Source organism: Pinus tabuliformis, chromosome 2_2, assembly GCF_031772625.1.
Source record: "Pinus tabuliformis cultivar Carrire ecotype Pingquan chromosome 2_2, CPIR1, whole genome shotgun sequence".
Lineage (NCBI taxonomy): Eukaryota > Viridiplantae > Streptophyta > Pinopsida > Pinales > Pinaceae > Pinus > Pinus tabuliformis.
In genome coordinates, this window is record NC_142300.1 from 1,314,570,071 (window position 1) to 1,314,590,080 (window position 20,010).

The window sequence follows — 20,010 nt, forward strand, 5'->3', positions numbered from 1 at the left end:
TTACTGCCTGGCCTGACATGGTATCAGAGCCAGCTCCTTTTTTAGCTCTCATGCTCCTTGTAACTCCTCTGCCTGTCTGCCATATTCTTTTTATACAGACCTGCACCTGACATTGCAAACGCTCCTCTGCCTGACACTGCCAGTGCTGTCCAAGCTGTCCTAAAGTGCTGTGCATTCACCTGAATGAATCGCTGCTCCAAGTTGAAACGTTCCCCTGCCTGTTCTTCATGCGATGCTGTCTTCAGTTTGTATCTCTGAGTTTGGGCGAGGCGCTTGGTGCGGTGAGCATGGAATCCATACCACTAAACATTCAAATCCTGTCTTGTGATTGCTGGAGTATGCATTAGAAATCGTTTTGGTATCTGAACGCTGTTATACGCATATAGTTTTTTTTCAATGAAAACGCATATAGATCTGTTAATACGCATGCGGAAATGGTGTAATAAATGGTGTTAACACTGCTCCGTTGATATTAAACGCTGCGCGTGAGAGATGTTAACACTGCTCCGTTGATATTAAACGTTGCGCGTGAGAGATATTAACACTGCTCCGTTGTTATTAAACGCTGCGCGTGAATATTTGAGACAGCATGATATGCGTGGACCTGATATGCTTATGCGTGGTCATGTTTTGTTAATGGATTTGCGTGGTTATTGTGGTTATAACACTTGATATGCATGGTTATTGTGGTCATAATACCTGTGATGCTTGGACACTAATATGAACCATTAAGTGTTTTATACCTTTGTAATGTTGTTGATGCATGGACATGGAGACCGATGAGTGTTTGAAGTGGACATGGAGACCGATGCGTGGACATGGAGATCGATGAGTGTTTGAAGTGGACATGGAGACAGATGCGTGGACATGGAGTTTTCCTTTTATATGCGTGTTTGCCTTTTATATGATGGACATGGCATATAATGCATTAAAATGTTATATGCAGTAAAGATTTTTAGGGCAGCGAGGTATAATGTTTGTATTATTTGATAATACATACATATGTATTATACCTTAGTGTTGTTTGGGCTACCATAGTGTTGTTTTCATAAAGCTGTTTTCAAAGTGACTAACATAGTTAACGCTCCTGCGTTTGACTGTGTTTAATATATTGTTTGAGGCCAGAATACATTTTGATATCAGAATCAATTTTCTTTTAGCAGCAGAAGCATTTTTATAGCGCTTGGATTTTACAATGCATTCAATCATATCTATGGTGGGAATAGTTCTCACTGGCAAGGAGAACTATCCTGAATGGTCCCGGATGATAAAACACACCCTCATTTTCAATGAGTTGTGGAAAGGAGTGTTTGTCAGAGAAGGAGACAATGACCCAGTAAAGCCTACCTCAGACAAAGAACTTGTCATTTGGGAAAACAAGAACAGCAAAGCTTATGCATTAATCGCAGCATCTGTAAATGAAGAGGTGAGTCGCCATATTTCGTCATATTCAACTGTCTTTGAAGCCTTACAAAAGCTGAAAGAACTCTATGACTCACATTCTGCACTTGAAGTTGTTCAACTCATGATTAAACTCTTCACTCTTGAACTGCAAAATAATGATCCTCTTGCTCTTGCATCTGAAGTAAAGTCTATAATGCATGATATCAAATCTACTAAGGTTGAATTGGATATTCCTCTTATTGCTTTTCTCAAGGCACTTTATCCTACTTACTCCAATTATCTTGAGTCATTGCAAGCAAATGGAAATCTCAAAGATATAACCTTTGACTCTCTTGTGAAAAAGGTTGTTTAAATAGAGAAAGTGTTAAATTGGCAACTAGGGCCAAACTCCATGTGGGTTAGCTTATTTCTGGCAGCTGATATTTTTATTGGATCCCTCTCGTCGAGAGGTGTAGGATTGATCCAAAGATCATCCGATTCCGATAAGTATTTATGGAGATATGAATTTATTTTGTTTATGTAATTATTATCAAGCCGACCAGCACTTATGTAGGCTCTAGAAGCCCAATAGACGTGTCTATTCATCATCTTTGTTTTTAGTATAAATAGGTGAGGACTTGAAGTCATTTGGGGAGATATTCTTGAAGTGATCTCCTCCTCTCCACGTCTTGGGTTTTTGGAGAAGGAGAGACACCAAAAAGAATACGTTGGTCTAGCTGCAGATGTTGCCCTAATCTTATCCGCTGTAAATGAAGACACACAGGTCATGAAGGTCCCTACACGCAGTAAATGGAACAGCCCTGAACACCGTCAAGTGATGCCCTAATACGTTGACCTGTAGCCTTATACGCAGGCCCTAATACACCTAAACGCAGGTACTAATATGCTGTCCAAACAGCTCTAAATGCAGCCGTAGTAATATGAAGGATAGCTGCAGTAATATGAAGGTCAAGCCGCAGTCATAATAATCTGGCCGCAGTCAAAAAGAGACCTGTAGCTGCCAAAGTGTGAAGGTTTACGCAGCCCTAAACTACAGCCACGTGAAGCCCTAAATGCTCTAGAGGAGAAGACTTTATACGCTGTTTCCAGCAGCCCTAAACGCAGTAAAAGGGAGGCCCTAATACGCTGTTTCCAGCAGCCCTAAACGCAGTCAAATGGAGGCCATAATATGCTGTTCCCAGCAGCCCTAAACACAGTCAATGGAGGCCCTAATACGCTGTACCAATAGCCCTAGGAGATGATCTTAACACAGTCATTAAAAAGGTTCTAACTCAGTCATGAAAGAGGACAACCCTAATGCACATATACTCTGTCTATGAATGCTCCAAAAGGACGCAGTCCTAATGTGAAGATATGCTGCAATCAAGGATGAATATAGCCTTCAGTCAAAGCACAGGAATCCTAGCAGCAACGATATTAAAGACTGCTGTTCCCAAGCATGGGTTATGTATGATAGCAGTTGTCTCTATATTAGAGGACTGAGGGAGAAGCTGTTTAGTAGGAGGGTGCAACTATAGCCTAGCTGCTTTGCTAGGCTGCAAGCCATAGCAAGCAGCTAAGGCTGATATGCATATGGCAGTGTAATAGTGTTACAGCATGATAGGCATGGGCAGCATGATGAGTAATGATGTAAAGGGCAGCATGATCAGCAAGACTACAAGATAATGTAGATCATGGGCAGCATGATCAGTGAAGTATGGTGCAGTATGAGTGGTACAGCAAGAGAACCAGATGCAGCATGATGATAGGTGAAGGAGTCACCTTAGAGAATCAGTTGAAGCAGAATGTCTTCAACTGATCTCATTGTTATAGAAGATGATCTATGCTTAGATCTAGACAAGTCAAAGTGTTGACTTCTGTTGTAATTGTACTCTCTCTCTCTCTCTTTCTCTGCTGAACTTTGAAGATAAAAGAAGATTTGATCAAAGGGTTTCCCCACACATTGTGGGGTTTGTCCCTGGCTCGCGCCACATCTTGTGTCCTCTTGTCTTGGCTTGTCTTCTGCGTTTTATATTTATGTTCTATCTGCAGTTTATCGTAATGCTGATGTGATTGCTAACTGTGAAAATTTAAATAAATTGCTCTAGCATAGAACATACCAAAATTTAACATGGTATCAGAGCTGAGGTGAAGACAATGCCCAAGCAAGAGTGAAATAGCAATCACCGAAGACATTTGGGACAAGACAGAAGGATCAATGGGTTCCTCATAATTCACCGAGGCTGAATTCAAAGCAAAGAATGTTATCAGAATGACACAGCGGAAGATTTTGATGGTCCATCTTAAGATCACTTCATTGGGAAGTTCGGATCTAAGGGTGGAAGGAAAGGCGGTTGCCTTGTTGAAATAAGTTCGGCCGTTATGCGAAGGAGTGTCCGAATGGCAGAGACACATCTCTTGATGAAGATAACAATCATTCCTGAGACATATTCAATGATCAAAAGAATGACTGGTAATGCAGGTCATCAAGGAAATGGTCAACTCTTCCACTAAATCAAGGAACCCCAAAATCTCTTTTATGTACCTGATCGAACCTGATGTCCATCTCGGAAATGGAAGTCAAAGGTTGCAGGGTGGCACTTATTGATGGAAAGGTACATGTTTGAAAATAGATCTTTTAAAGATGTTTTTGAGTTCAGGGTTGTATCAAGTTGCAGGAAGTCCACTGGGGACCATGTCCATTGACTCAGCTCTAGAGGTCTGTGAGTCAAATGGTGACTAGGATGCTTGAATTCAAAAGGAAGCATGAAGGTACATGTCTGAAATGTACCAAAGGAAAATATTATAAGGGTACCATTCCCCTCATGCAGCAGGTTCACAGGTTTGGAACAACCCGAGGAGTTTGAGAATCATGATCAAGGAATCTCATGTATACAGGTAGAAGAAAGCCCTCTATGGCTTGAAGAAAAACACCTCAGGCATAATATGAGAGGATTGATAGCTGTCTAATGCAGCTGAGATTCACTAGGAGTGAAACCGATCCAAACCATTACTCAAAGGTTGTGGATGATAAACCTCTCATACCGGCACCTATGTCTGACAGGTGCAGACCCTCTCATTTATAGGAGACAGAGGGAGTTGGATTCTGAATGTGAGAAGATAAGCTTGTGACTGCCTCGAGGATCTTAACTTTCAGAAGTTATATGGTAATGATGTCGGACCAGATTTGGGAAATGCCTCTGAGTTTCATAAAATCATTCGCGTTGATGTTCTTAGAGAACCTTCGTCCAGACATCTGTGTTGCAATTAGCATGGTGAGCTCATGTTTGGTTGAGCCTCACTAGATTGGTGCCAAGAATCTTCTAAGATATCTTCAGGGCACAATCTCTCATGAATTGAGATACACTGCCCGAAATATGAAACCACATGATTATTTGAATGATGAGTGGGCAGGAAGTATGGAGGATCACTAGAGCACTTCTCAGTGCTGTTTGGAATCTGCCTTGATATCCTGGATGAGCAGGACGCAGAAGCCGGTGACTCTGAGCACCACCAAGGCAGAATACATTGCTGATAGTATGGCCTTCTGTGAGGCAGTCTGGTTGCTAAATCTCTTCAGTGAGCTGTTTGTACACATGATGAATACCACTGTGAATCTCTGTGACAACCAGAGATGGGATTCGATTATTGAGGAATCCCGTATTTGACAATTGCTCCAGCAGATAGACATCAATTACTGCCTTATCTGGGATATGGTAAGTCGATGATCAAGGAGGATCCATCACATTGAGATGATGTACAGGACAGAGCCCTGAGGAAAGATCAAATTTGTGATTTTCCCGAATGACTTGGAGTCATCGAGAGACCTTTGGAAAAGGGTCCTGCATGCTGCATACATTGAGCTCTAGGAGCTTTGGGGGGCTTGCAGTTCTATTGGAGCAACATACGACCACAGGGTGACTCACCCTCCCCTGGTGGTGCGCACTGAAACAAGATGATTCGCTCTCTTGTGGGACAAGATGATTCGCTCTCTTGTGGGACAAGATGATTCGCTCTCTTGTGTAGCAGGATGATTAGTTCTCCTGTGAGGCCTGGATTGATGTGTTCTCCATGGCGATTGTAGCAGGATTGATGTGTTCTCCTGTGAGGCCTGGATTGATGTGTTCTCCATGGCGGTTATAGCAGGATTGATGTGTTCTCCTGTGAGGCCTGGATTGATGTGTTCTCCATGGCGATTGTAGCAGGATTGATGTGTTCTCCTGTGAGGCCTGGATTGATGTGTTCTCCATGGCAGCCTGGATTGATGTGTTCTCCATGGCGATTGTAGCAGGATTGATGTGTTCTCCTGTGAGGACAGGATTGATTAAGTTCTCCTGTCAAGGCATTCTACCCATGCAGTCTGGGACTCATGGGAAGTACCTCTCATCTGATCAATGAGCAGGGAAATGAAGTTAGGGACCATAGTAGTGCCGATGGACACATCGTTGTATCTACTGTACTCCCTACGCTAGGATGTCCTCCATTGATCTGGGATCAATGATACTGGTCTGGGACCAGTGGTAGGAGTTGTACATGCTATGACGCTGACTTCGGGTCGGCTGAGACTGGTCTGGGACCAGTGGTACATACTCCGAGACTGACTTCGTGTCAGTGCAGTACTGGTCTGGGACCAGTGAGAGTGGTACATACTATGACGCTGACTTCGGGTCGGTTGAGACTGGTCTGGGACCAGTGGTACACTCTCTGAGACTGCGATACTGGTCTGGGACCAGTGGTAGGAGTGGTACTAGCTGACTTCGGGTCAATTGAGACTGGTCTGGGACTAGTGGTATGCACTCTGAGACTGACTTCAGGTCAGTGGAGAATGATATGACTCATTCTCGATCAATTCTTCTTCTTCATAGTTCAGCGGAGATGAGCAGAGTAGAGCAGAGCCAACAGAGCAAAGCTAGCAGAGCTGAGCTGAGCAGAGCAGAGCCAGTAGAGCTGAGCAGAGCAGAGCCAGCAGCGCTGAGCAGAGCAGAGCTAGCAGAGCTAGTAGTGCTGAGCAGAGCAGAGCCGAGCAGAGCCGAGCCAACAGAGCTGAGCAGAGCAGAGCAAAGCCAGCAGAGCTGAGTAGAGCCAGCAGAGCTAGGCAGAGTAGTGCAAGGCACTAATGGCAGAGATAGTACAGTCGTACATATGGATCAGCGGATGGAGTTCTCCCTAGTTGAGAGGGAGTGTTAAATTGGCAACTAGGGCCAAACTCCATGTGGGTTAGCTTATTTCTGGCAGCTGATATTTTTATTGGATCCCTCTCGTCGAGAGGTGTAGGATTGATCCAAAGATCATCCGATTCCGATAAGTATTTATGGAGATATGAATTTATTTTGTTTATGTAATTATTATCAAGCCGACCAGCACTTATGTAGGCTCTAGAAGCCCAATAGACGTGTCTATTCATCATCTTTGTTTTTAGTATAAATAGGTGAGGACTTGAAGTCATTTGGGGAGATATTCTTGAAGTGATCTCCTCCTCTCCACGTCTTGGGTTTTTGGAGAAGGAGAGACACCAAAAAGAATACGTTGGTCTAGCTGCAGATGTTGCCCTAATCTTATCCGCTGTAAATGAAGACACACAGGTCATGAAGGTCCCTACACGCAGTAAATGGAACAGCCCTGAACACCGTCAAGTGATGCCCTAATACGTTGACCTGTAGCCTTATACGCAGGCCCTAATACACCTAAACGCAGGTACTAATATGCTGTCCAAACAGCTCTAAATGCAGCCGTAGTAATATGAAGGATAGCTGCAGTAATATGAAGGTCAAGCCGCAGTCATAATAATCTGGCCGCAGTCAAAAAGAGACCTGTAGCTGCCAAAGTGTGAAGGTTTACGCAGCCCTAAACTACAGCCACGTGAAGCCCTAAATGCTCTAGAGGAGAAGACTTTATACGCTGTTTCCAGCAGCCCTAAACGCAGTAAAAGGGAGGCCCTAATACGCTGTTTCCAGCAGCCCTAAACGCAGTCAAATGGAGGCCATAATATGTTGTTCCCAGCAGCCCTAAACACAGTCAATGGAGGCCTTAATACGCTGTACCAATAGCCCTAGGAGATGATCTTAACACAGTCATTAAAAAGGTTCTAACTCAGTCATGAAAGAGGACAACCCTAATGCACATATACTCTGTCTATGAATGCTCCAAAAGGACGCAGTCCTAATGTGAAGATATGCTGCAATCAAGGATGAATATAGCCTTCAGTCAAAGCACAGGTATCCTAGCAGCAACGATATTAAAGACTGCTGTTCTCAAGCATGGGTTATGTATGATAGCAGTTGTCTCTATATTAGAGGACTGAGGGAGAAGCTGTTTAGTAGGAGGGTGCAACTATAGCCTAGCTGCTTTGCTAGGCTGCAAGCCATAGCAAGCAGCTAAGGCTGATATGCATATGGCAGCGTAATAGTGTTACAGCATGATAGGCATGGGCAGCATGATGAGTAATGATGTAAAGGGCAGCATGATCAGCAAGACTACAAGATAATGTAGATCATGGGCAGCATGATCAGTGAAGTATGGTGCAGTATGAGTGGTACAGCAAGAGAACCAGATGCAGCATGATGATAGGTGAAGGAGTCACCTTAGAGAATCAGTTGAAGCAGAATGTCTTCAACTGATCTCATTGTTATAGAAGATGATCTATGCTTAGATCTAGACAAGTCAAAGTGTTGACTTCTGTTGTAATTGTACTCTCTCTCTCTCTCTTTCTGCTGAACTTTGAAGATAAAAGAAGATTTGATCAAAGGGTTTCCCCACACATTGTGGGGTTTGTCCCTGGCTCGCGCCACATCTTGTGTCCTCTTGTCTTGGCTTGTCTTCTGCGTTTTATATTTATGTTCTATCTGCAGTTTATCGTAATGCTGATGTGATTGCTAACTGTGAAAATTTAAATAAATTGCTCTAGCATAGAACATACCAAAATTTAACAGAAAGCTTTTGGAAAAAAGACAGCCCCTAAATCTTGTGAAGAGACTGTTTGTCTTGCTCATAAAGAAAAGCATCCTGCTCAAGATTCTACAAGAGGAAGAGGTGGACGAAGAGGAAGAGGAAGATATTTCAGAGGCAAGGGGGGGAACATTCTCAAGGAGAAAAGGCAGATTTGCACTGCATTCGCTGCAAAAGAAATGGATCACATGATGCCTCTACATGCAAGCTACCATGGGACAAAATTGAGCAGAAAAGAAACCAACAGAAAGGTAAAACTGATGATACAGACAAAGGTAAAGCACCTGAATCCGCTCACTATGTTGAGGCACAATGTAACATTGGAGTAAATGAAGATTTGTTTAATGCTTCACTTGCTTCATGGAAAAATGATTGGTTGCTTGATTCAGGAGCAACCTGCCACATGACTCATAGAAAAGACTTTTTTGAAGATTTCACTGACAATGTTGATGGAGCAGTATACTTTGCAGATCAATCAAAAATCAAGCCATCAGGGCTTGGCACAATCAGGCTTAAACTGCCTGGTCTTCTAGACTTTCTTCTGGATCATGTTCTATATCTCCCACAGCTCAAGAGAAACTTGTTGTCCTTGGTCCACATTCGCCAGCAAGGTCAGTCCATTCATATGTTTGATGGCAAGCTTGAGGTAAGAAAAGCATCTGACCACTCACTTGTCATGAGGGGAATAGAAGAAGAAAGACTTCTCAAACTGCAAGGAACCTCTGCTCATGCACAACATTTCTCATACAATGCTCATCATGAAGAAGGTACACTTCCATCAAGTTTATTATGGCATGCTAGATTTGGACATTTGAACTACGACAATCTCTTCTTGTTGAAGAAAAATGGTGTTGCTTGTTTGCCTACAATTCCTAGGAAACTTAAGCAATGTGATGCTTGCATTCTAGGAAAGCATAGCAAACAGTCTTTTCATGATTCACATTCAAGAGCACATAGGAAACTTGAACTCATTCATTCAGATTTATGTGGTCCGATGCCTGTTCCTTCTGCAAATGGAAATAAATATATCATGACATTTATTGATGACTACACCAGAATGTGTTGGGTTTATTTATTGAAGAACAAATCTGATGTTTTTCAAACATTCAAGAATTTTCATAAATGGATTGAAAATGATGCACAATCTCATATTGGGTCTACTCGCACTGATAATGGAAAAGAATACACATCAAATGAATTTGAAAACTATCTTCGCCAACATTGGATCAAACATCAAACAACTGTGCCTTATAATCCCCAACAGAATGGTGTAGCTGAAAGAATGAATAGAACAATCTCAAATATGGTACGATCCATGCTTTTCTTCAAAAATGTAAAGTTAATGTTTTGGGCTGATGTTGTTCTATGTGCTGCATATATAAAGAATAGAAGTCCATCTAATGCTATAAGAAACAAAACTCCTTATGAAATGTGGTATGGACATGTTCCTTCGGTAAAGCATCTCAGGGTCTTTGGTTCCACCTATTATGCCTTGATACCAAAGGTACATAGAAACAAACTTGGTGCTAGAAGTCGTAAGTGTATCTTCCTGGGGTACTCAAACACCTCCAAAGCATACTGCCTCTATGATGAAGTAAATAAAAAGTTTGTTGTATCTCGAGATGTAATTTTTCTTGAATCATCCAAAACTGACAATGTTGTTGAGCGGCTACTTGATCGCTTGGATAGATTCGCAAAAGCAAAATCATTTCAAGAATTTAATAATCAGATTCCACATCTTGAAGGGGGGATTCCTATAGTAGATCAACATGTGGAATCTTCTTCTGAAGAACACTCTCCCCCACATGAAACTCCAACAACGGATGATGCTTTAAGTGATGTAATTGATAGAATTGGGAGACTCAATCTTGATTCAGTCCCAACTCAATCAACAAAGCAACCTGGACCATCTCAGAAAGGTCCCCCAAAGTGGCTGACAAAGACACTTGAAAGTATTCATCCTGATGAACTTGGAAAGACAGGAACCAGAAATTCAAACCGGCAAAATGGAGGTGATGTAGATGACTCTAATTCACCTATTGATATGGATGTTTCTTATGATTGTGAATTGAACTTGTCTACAGATTTTGAACCAACTTCCTTCAAAGAAGCTGCTTCTCATGATGAATGGAAAGAAGCGATGCAAAAGGAGTATGATGCCCTCATAAAGAACGGCACTTGGAAGCTGGTTGATCCTCCATTAGGAACCAAACCAATTGGCTGCAAGTGGGTCTACAAGAACAAGTATAAAGTTGATGGCTCACTTGACAAGCACAAAGCTAGGCTTGTGGCAAAAGGTTTTGCACAGAAGGAAGGGGTCGATTATGAGGATACTTTTGCCCCCACAGCAAAATGGGCTACCATCTGGACACTCTTTGCACTAGCAGCTCAGAACGGTTGGAAAGTCCATCAAATGGATGTAAAAACTACTTTCTTGAATGGAGATCTAAAAGAAAATGTTTTTATGTCCCAGCCTAAAGGATTTGCTGTGAAAGGACATGAACATAAAGTATGCAAACTTGTGAAGTCCTTGTATGGCCTCAAACAAGCACCGCGAGCCTGGTATGAAAAACTAACTGAGCATCTTCTGAAACTCAATTTCAATCATTTTGATCTTGATGATGTAACTTTATTTGTCAAGAAAGTTGGCAAAACAGTTGTATATCTTGTGGTATATGTAGATGATCTTTTAATGACAGGGAACAATGAAAGCTACATTGCATCCATAAAGAAGGAATTGGGGAAAAGTTTTGAAATGACTGATTTGGGCTATGTTCATGAATCATTACTATCTTGGCATTGAAGTAACCCAACATCCAAAGTCCATATTTCTTGCTCAAAAGAAATACGTTGCACATTTGTTGAACAGGTTTGGCATGACAGAGTGCAATCCTCTTACTACTCCAATGGAACAAAACTTAAAGCTCACATCTATTGAAGGAAAGGAATTTGAGGATGCAACAAAGTACAGACAGCTTGTAGGAAGTCTCAACTACCTAACTACTACCAGACCAGACATTTCATTTGTTGTTGGAATTCTCTCCAAGTTATGCAAAAGCCTTGTGAGGGACATTGGTCTGCTGCAAAAAGAATTCTAAAGTACTTGAAGGGAACTCAAGACTTTGGAATCAAGTACACACAGGTGGATGACTTCAGCTTGATCGGATACTCTGATTCAGACTTCGATGGAGACAAAGAAACTGGGGTATCTACTTCAGGATATGCTATGAGTCTTGGATCAAGAGATGTCTCCTGGAGATCACGCAAACAATCAGTTCTAGCAGATTCCACAACAGAAGCAGAATACGTGGCAGCGGCTGAAGCAACAAAAGTAATTGTGTGGCTCAGGAAAATTCTTGAAGATTTGCAGGTAAAACAAGTACAATCAACTCCACTCATGATTGACAACACCTCTGCAATAAAGTTGGCCAAGAACCCAAAGTTCCATGATCGAACAAAGCACATCAATACTAAATATCATCTGATTCGACATCATGTTGAGGCCAAAACAATCCATCTCCGTCATTGTTCCACAAATGAGCAAATTGCAGACATCTTCACCAAAGCGCTTGGAAGAGAAAAGCTTGAACGATTCAGAACGATGCTTGGACTCACCAACATCCCTTCAGATTAAGGGGGGGAATGTTGACACCTAATCCTTGTGATTGGGTAAATATATGTAAATAAATAAATGAGAAATGTGAACAGTCATGGGGAGATGAACTGAACAGTCTCTCCCTCATGTATATAACAGACCTACTTGATTGAATGAAAACACGAATCAGTTATCTGCCTAATGGAGTTACTGCCTGGCCTGACAATTTATTTGTATTCCCACTGAAAAACATAAATCTCAGCGCTTAATGCTTTTATTCACAAATCATGATTATCTTGTGTTAAGTGTTAATCTCGTGGTTAAACGATTAAGCGCTTTATTTAAGTGATTGATTAATGCACATGGTTATATTCCAAAAAGCAGGTTTGTAATAATGGCAGTGGTTATTGGGTGGACGCTAGGCAGTAAGTGGTATTTAGAGGAGCTCCCCCGATTCAATTAACCGAGCGACACGTAGCACTTGGCTGGAGAGAGAAAACCACCTTTTTCGGGTGGATATTTCCCTTGCAAGTGGCTCACCCAAAATGCATGTAGGCCATTGGATCTAGCGCGGGCTGATCGACGGCAAAGGATCAATGGACAGTTTTTGGGTTGATTGGGTTAAGTCGGGACCATCAGATCTGGAGAGAAAAGATCTACGGCTTAGCAAGCTTTCGATGGATTGTGTTGATCGAACCGAGTGTTGATTGTCGGATCTAATACAGAAGAAAGCGACGGTGCGGAACGAGGCGCTGATTAAAAAGCGAAAAGTCAATGTGGGACCGAAGGTAGGAGTTGAAAAGTGGGATCCTCCTTGAAAAGTAAGCCACGAATAGAGTGCGGCTCAACACTTCCGATTGGTTAGAAATTAACCAATATCTTGTTGTAGACATAACACCAACCTCCTGCGATAATAACACGGACCCGACTGCACCACTATTATAACATGCCCTAATGTTATATCTCATCCGTTGTGTCAGAAGGTATGTATTGCAAGTCATAAAGGGATGACACAGTATAAACTGTGATTGCGATATATACATACGGACCCGATGGGTATATTAACTACTGCTTAATATCATATCGCATACGCTCTGTTGGCAGAAGGGAAATCGGTTATGTTATGTGCAAATCTGCCGATTGCGACAGAGTTGTGGAGTTAATATAATATCGCAATCCAGTAGGGGCAATCAGCCATTGGCTATGTTTTGGGCACGACTTGTAAAGAACCTCCAGAACTTGCGATTGCGATTGAGATAGTGACGTGGCATGTGGGACCTCCCTGTTGGTACAGCCTCTCCTATGAAATCCTCCATAAATAATGAAGTCTATTGTATGAATACTATTAAAGAAAAAAAAGAGCCTCTCTGAAATTTTTTAATATGCAACACTATTCTAATTCGGCCTCTCTTCCAAATTAACGTGTCCTATGAGTATTGGAACACTCAAATAGACAGAGGAAGCCATGGATAAAGAAGACGAAGTATCAAGCGAGCGTAGATGGTCAAACGAGTGCAGAGGAAGCTAAAGCAACAAAAGGAGGGAAGCCAGAAGGTCGAGCGAGCATTGAGGAAGCCGAAGCCCAAGCGAGCAAGGATGAAGCCAAAGGTCAGGTGTATCAGGCTTATATAATAGAGAACAAGGAAGGTTAAAAAAAATAAGTTGGCGAATTGGAAGAAAGGAAGAAGAGCTAGGTCCAGCAGGATAGGAGCAAGCCGAACGACGAGCAACTCTGTTGATTGGATTCACCTTTGAAAAGCTCAGACCAGTGTTGGGTTAATCAGGTATATAACGCAACCTAAAGAACGATTCTGTGAAGGGATAAATAAAGTTTCATCTAACATAGCTTGAAGGGAACAGTAACCAGCACCAGCATTGATGCGTATGTAAATTTGTTTTCTGGGAAGTAAGATAGCTAGAACAGTGAGAAGCAGTCACGCCTGAAGCATTTACAGTGACAGTGAGAACAGAGGCCTGAAACCGAGAGTTGATTCTTGTGCAGAGCTTAATGCAGTTAATTGTAGACACACTGAAGTTGTGCGGAGACATTATTGGAGATCATGATGGCTATTTGATATCATCATGAGATAACTTTTTGCAGACTCTGTGTGGACAGTATGAAGAGTTGTAAAGACTCCTTCATATGAAGACTAGTTGTCATTGATGTTGTAGCATGCAGACTACAATGAAGCTGTAAACTGACAGAATTGGGTTGGAGCCCTTGGGGTTGGTGCCTCAGAAGTAGAAGGATTGGAGTCCTTGGAGTTGGTGCTCCTAAATCCAAGGTTGATGCCTCAGAATTAGAAGGATTGGTGTCCTTGGAGTTGGTGCTCCTAAATCCAAGGTTAGTGCCTTGACAAAACAGGGTTGGTGCCCTGAAGGTTGAAGCCTCACAAAAAGTCCAAATTGGTGCTTGGCAACAAATTGGAACCTTATATATATTGTATCTATTTTATTGTAAATATTATATTAATAAGAGCATTTATTCCTGTTGTTCATTCTGTGTTCTAAATATAAATGTTTTGACTGGAAAAAATAACAATTGAAAAGAAACACTGATTCACCCCCCCCCCCTCTTAGTATTTCCAATAATTGGTATCAGAGTCAATACCTTCACTCAAAGCCTAATAGCTTGAACGTTAATCTTTAGAACACAAATGGTGAAGCCAAGGAAGAAAGTCTCCAATCCTCCTAAAGATGTGTCTCCCTCTACCACTGAAATAGAAAACAATCAATTTGAGAAGGCTCCATGGTTCAATGGAAACTTTAATATATGGGAAGCAAGAATGAGAAATTTCTTAAAGACTCAAGGCATTGAAATCTGGAAATCAGTGATTGTTGATAGCATGATGCATGGAGAATCCAAGGAGTACAATGCAAAAACAATGAAGGCAATCTTGAATGGGCTACCTGATTCTATCAAGAACAATTTAGGAAAATGTTCGTCAATAAAGGTTATATGGGACAAACTTCATGACCTTCACTCAAAAGGAGCATTGACCATGACCATCAGTCAAGAAGATGATGGAAATCAAGAAGGAAATCCAGAACCCATCACAGAAGCTGAAAATGAGAATGATGATATCAAGGCTAAAGAAGATCTAGAAGATGAAGAGAATGAAAAAAAATTGTAGAAGATCTCCTCACTCAACTTATGGCTGCCATGGAAGAGATTATCAATTTGAAAGAGGAAAACGAGGAACTTAAGAAGAAAGCACTAGCTGGTGACCAAGACCAAACAAGGAAGACAGTTGACCTTGTCAAGCTTCAAGTACAAGAAAGGGATGAAGAGTTTGCCAAGCTTAAGAAGGAATTTCATCAAAGCAAAAGAAAGCAGCATGAAGAAGTCATATCCATGACAAATCAATTGGATAAAGCAAAGAAACGGGAAGATACCTTGTCAAGTCAACTTGAACACAGTCACAAGAGTTTGAACAAACTTGAAGAAGAGATTGGTCAGGACAAGGTAGAGGTCACCTCTCTCAAATCTCAACTACAAGCAGCAAGAAAGTTAGCACAAGGAGCTGAGAAGACAATGGAAGCATTGGCAATCATAGAAGAACAGGTTGATGAAGCAAAAAAGGAGAGAAACACCATGATATGTCAACTAAAAGCAAAGGCTTAAGAAATTTCAAATTAAAATCTAGCATCAAACTTCTTAAGGTTGAAACATGTAAAGCTACAAGGATAAAGGAAGAAATGGAGACCATTCTAGCAAAGGAAAATGAAGAAATCTTCAAAATGAAGTCAGATGTCATCTCCCTTAAAATAGAAGCAAATGAAGCCACTCATATCAAGGAAGAAACTGAGAAACAACTTGCTAAGAAAAATAATGATTGCGAAATATTGGAAGAAGAGATTGTCTCCCTCAGGAAAAAGGTTGAAGGGATGGACAAAACCTTGAAGAGCTCTCAAGCCTTGGATGACATGCTCAGCCATCAAAGATGTCCATTTGATAAATCAGGTCTTGGGTATGCAAGTGAATCCTCAAACAAGAATGGTAATGTTTCAAGCAAATTGGATGTGAGGAAGCCAGAAAGAAATGTTGATGCTCTCAGTTCCAGCAAAGGCAAGGAGAAGAGTCAAGACAACAATGGAAGAAATCCCGCTCCAAGAAGAAAGGTAGATGATGTCAAAGATGCGAGAAGCAATGGTTATCATCAAAGGATCTCAAGACAGAAATACTTCAGAAGTACATCAAGGAAATCTCCATCTCCCATGTACCAAACTTTATTTCTTGGCTATTGTTATTCTTGTACAAACTTTGGACACATGGTAAAAGATTGTAGGGCATATCATAAAGATAGATATTATGGTCCCCAACTATCTCCGAGAAAGAATTTTGTTATAAGAAATCATGAATTCTTATTCATGAACAACATAGAATGCTTCAAGTGTCATAACATTGGTCATATGGCACGTGATTGTAACATAACTTGGGTTCTTACACAAACTAGAACCATGCAAAAGAAGAAAGTTACACAAGTATGGAGAAGGAAGCAAATACAATCCAAAAGTCCCTTGAACTCTCCAGCCAACAACACATGTTGTTGACCTGATCTTCGACAATCTAAGCATTTGATAGGAAGATTCTGCCAAAAGAGATGATGCATACAAGTAGGGGGAGCCTGTGATTCTTGATCATTGTTGCAGAAGCTATTAGTGAAAGGGTCCTTGTGAAATCCTTGTTGAGCTATATTAACAATCATTCATTGATAAAGATCATTTCTCAAGAACACTCCATTGAAGAACTTGATCTCTTAACTATTCTTTGGACTGGTGTTGAAGATGTTTTCCACTTGATCACTAAGGAGAAATTGGAACAACAGAGAATGTCATCTAATACTAGAGAAATAGGGAAAATAACCATGTTGCTGTTATTACAGAAGTTTATGTCTCAACTTAGGGATTGAATGTGAGAACAGGTAAATTATGGACACAAATAAAGGCAACCTTCAAATAAACAGATACATCTGGGAATGAAGTATGAAGCAAGAGCATTTGGCAACATCTAACAAAACTGAAGCATTGCAAAAAGATGCCAATCAGCAAAAAGAATTTAAAAGACAGTCACAGATTGGATATAAAAATCAGCGAGTGGAGATAACTTGCAGAAACTTTTACAAGAACACAAGGAGAAGATGGCTCATCAAAAAGACTATAGAAAGGAGAATGTTGTGCAGTGGAATATAACTCAGTAACTTAAGAAGAAGCATAGAGATACAGTGAGAAGCAGTCAGGCCTGAAGCATTTACAATGACAGTGAGAACGGAGGCATGAAACTGAGAGTTGATTCTTTTGCAGAGCTTAGTGCAGTTAATTGTAGACACACTGAAGTTGTGTGGAGACATTATTGGAGATCATGATGGCTATTTGATATCATCAGGAGATAACCTTTTGCAAACTCTGTGTGGATAGTATGAAGAGCTATAAAGACTCCTTCATATGAAGATTGGTTGTCATTGATGTTGTAGCATGGAGACTACAGTGAAGTTGTAAACTGATAGAATTGGGTTGGAGCCCTTGGGATTGGTGCCTCAGAAGTAGAAGGATTGGAGTCCTTGGTGTTGGTGCTCCTAAATCCAAGGTTGGTGCCTCGGAATTGGAAGGATTGGTGTCCTTGGAGTTGGTGCTCCTAAATCCAAGGTTGGTGGCTTGACAAAATAGGGTTGGTGCCCTGAAGGTTGGAGCCTCACAAAAATTTCAAGTTGGTGCTTGAAAACAGATTGGAACCTTATATATATTGTATCTGTTTTATTGTAAAGATTATATTAATAAGAGCATTTATTCCTGTTGTTCATTTTGTGTTCTAAATATAAATTTTTTGACTGGAAAAATAACAATTGAAAAGAAATACTAATTCACCCCCCCCCTCTCAGTATTTCCAACACAGAAGTAATTTGCTTCAGTATTCAGAAGAATAACTTGATGAATGTAATTTAAAAATCAAGTAGGTGAAGTAGATTCAGATTTGTTGCCGTAGGGGTTGCTTCAGAGTGTAGGAATTTTCACATGGTATCAGAGCGAGGTTGCAGATCATAGGAGACTGAAGACTCCAGCCGAGAGATCCAGAGAATTTGCTACAAAGAAGCAGATGTCCCGTGTGACAACGTCATTTCACAGGCAAAGGAGCGGTTGAAGGTGTGACGCCGAGACAGAAAAGTGACGCAAAGGCTCACGCAGTACCTGTGTCAGCATTTCGAGCCTGGAAAGGGTGACACAGAACCCAATAGGAGCTCACGCAGTGAATGCGTCAACTCTCTGGGCCAGCGCAGAGCCTGAGAGGCTCGAATCAGTGAATTGCGGGGCTGGAGGAACAGAGCAAAGTCGATCTGAGGAGTTGGCGGGACGTTTTTGTTGTTGGTGTTGAACAGTGTCTGGGGAGACAAAGTCGAGGTAGAGGGAGTCACTGCCTTGATAGATTTCTAGCCAAAGAAATCTAGATCCGGGTCGCAACAGCAAAAAAGGATTGGAGAGGAGTGATTCGACATTTGGCGGGAGGATTTCTGTGAAGGAAATCAAGACTCAGAGGGAGTCTCGAGGAGCTTGTTCCTTAGAGGATTTCTAGTGCCAAAGAAATCCAGATCTGAGTCTTGCTGCATTAGCAGCAGGAGAGGGAGAAGCGAATCAGTCCTATCTTTGTTTTGAGTAGAGATGGCAGTCAATGGACTGAGGGATCAGGACAGATTGGATGGAGCATCCAATTTTGTCATCTGGAAGGCCAAGATCCTAGCACTCCTAGACAAAAATCGCATCAAGGACTACGCCTTGAAGGTAGTTGTTCCAGTCGATGTTGAACCGCTGAAGAAGTACAAGGAGGCCCAGGCAAAGGCCAAGTGCATGATTCTAGACGGGGTCAAGGATCATGTGGTTCCACACATTGCTGAGAAAGAAACAGCAAGGGAGATGTGGGAGGCTTTGACCACCTTGTACGAGGGGACTTCCGTTCAACGGAAGATGCTATTGGAAAATCAGTTGAGACGGTACCAGATGTAGAGGGGAGAAGAGATCGATCCCTTCCTTCTCAAGTTGCAAGGGATTCGAGACCATCTGACTTCTGTAGGATCTACACCAAATCCTGAATTCATAGTTAGGACTACCCTGAATGCAGTCACCGAAGACTGGGAGACATTTGTCCAGAGTATCTTGGGTAGAGCTTCTCTCCCCAGTTGGGAGGAGATGTGGGCAACTCTTCGACAGGAAGAAATCAAGAGGCTGACCAAGGCAGCGATTAGCGGCAAAGGAGCCAGAGTCAAGAAGGAGGAGGAGGATGATGCAGCACTCGCATCATCAGGACAGCAGGGGCAGCAGAAAAGGAAGAAAAAGGATATATCCAAGGTCAGATGCTTCAAGTGTGTGGAACTAGAACATTTCGCCACTCGAAGGTTGCTCCAGCAAAAGCTGACAAGGAAGGCGAGGATGATGATTGTGCCATGAGTGCTCATACGCCTATGGAGAAGAGGTGGGGTGAAATGGAGTTGTAGTTGAGAGGACTACATGAAATGAGGCAGGATCCTTGAGGTGCCCAAACTCTTGGATCACATACGGCTACGGGAGCCCTTAACGACAATAGAAAAATGACAGGTGTCAGTTGGTGCGAGGTGTGATGGAGAAATAGTGGCAGAGCTAGAGTGCCAAAGTCTGAACAACGCAGTGGAAATTGCAGCAGTGCGAGAGGCACAAAGCAGATTGCAGCAGCGCAGTAGTAGCAAAGGGTCAGCACAAATCAACAATAGAGGTAGCTTCAGCATCACGAGGCATCCATACTGACCAGCATGTCAGTTTTTGGGTGAAGTTTCAGTTGCTTACATCCCATCAACTGAGTTGCAGTGCAGCAGTTAGCAGTGGCGGTGCTATGGGCAACATGATGCAACATTTTTGAGAGGGAGCTATAGTACAGATGTAGCAGTGACAGTGGCAGTGTCATGGGTAGCAGTAAAGGTTGCAGCAGCGCAGTGGATGAAGGGCATCAGGCGAAGCATCAACAGCACAGAGGACTGATGCAATGGATGAATATGATACTTTTGTTGAGAACAGTGTTGAGAGGGAGCGCACCCCCCCCCCCCAATCCCACTCACAATCCATGC

General features: G+C 42.0%; 1 protein-coding gene across 2 annotated transcripts in view; it reads right to left on the minus strand.

The window, feature by feature from the left end:
• OVA2 (tRNA synthetase class I (I, L, M and V) family protein) overlaps positions 1-20,010 on the minus strand; it is a 391,242-nt gene that overhangs the window by 140,604 nt on the left and 230,628 nt on the right. The gene's annotated exons all lie outside the window — the stretch shown is intronic.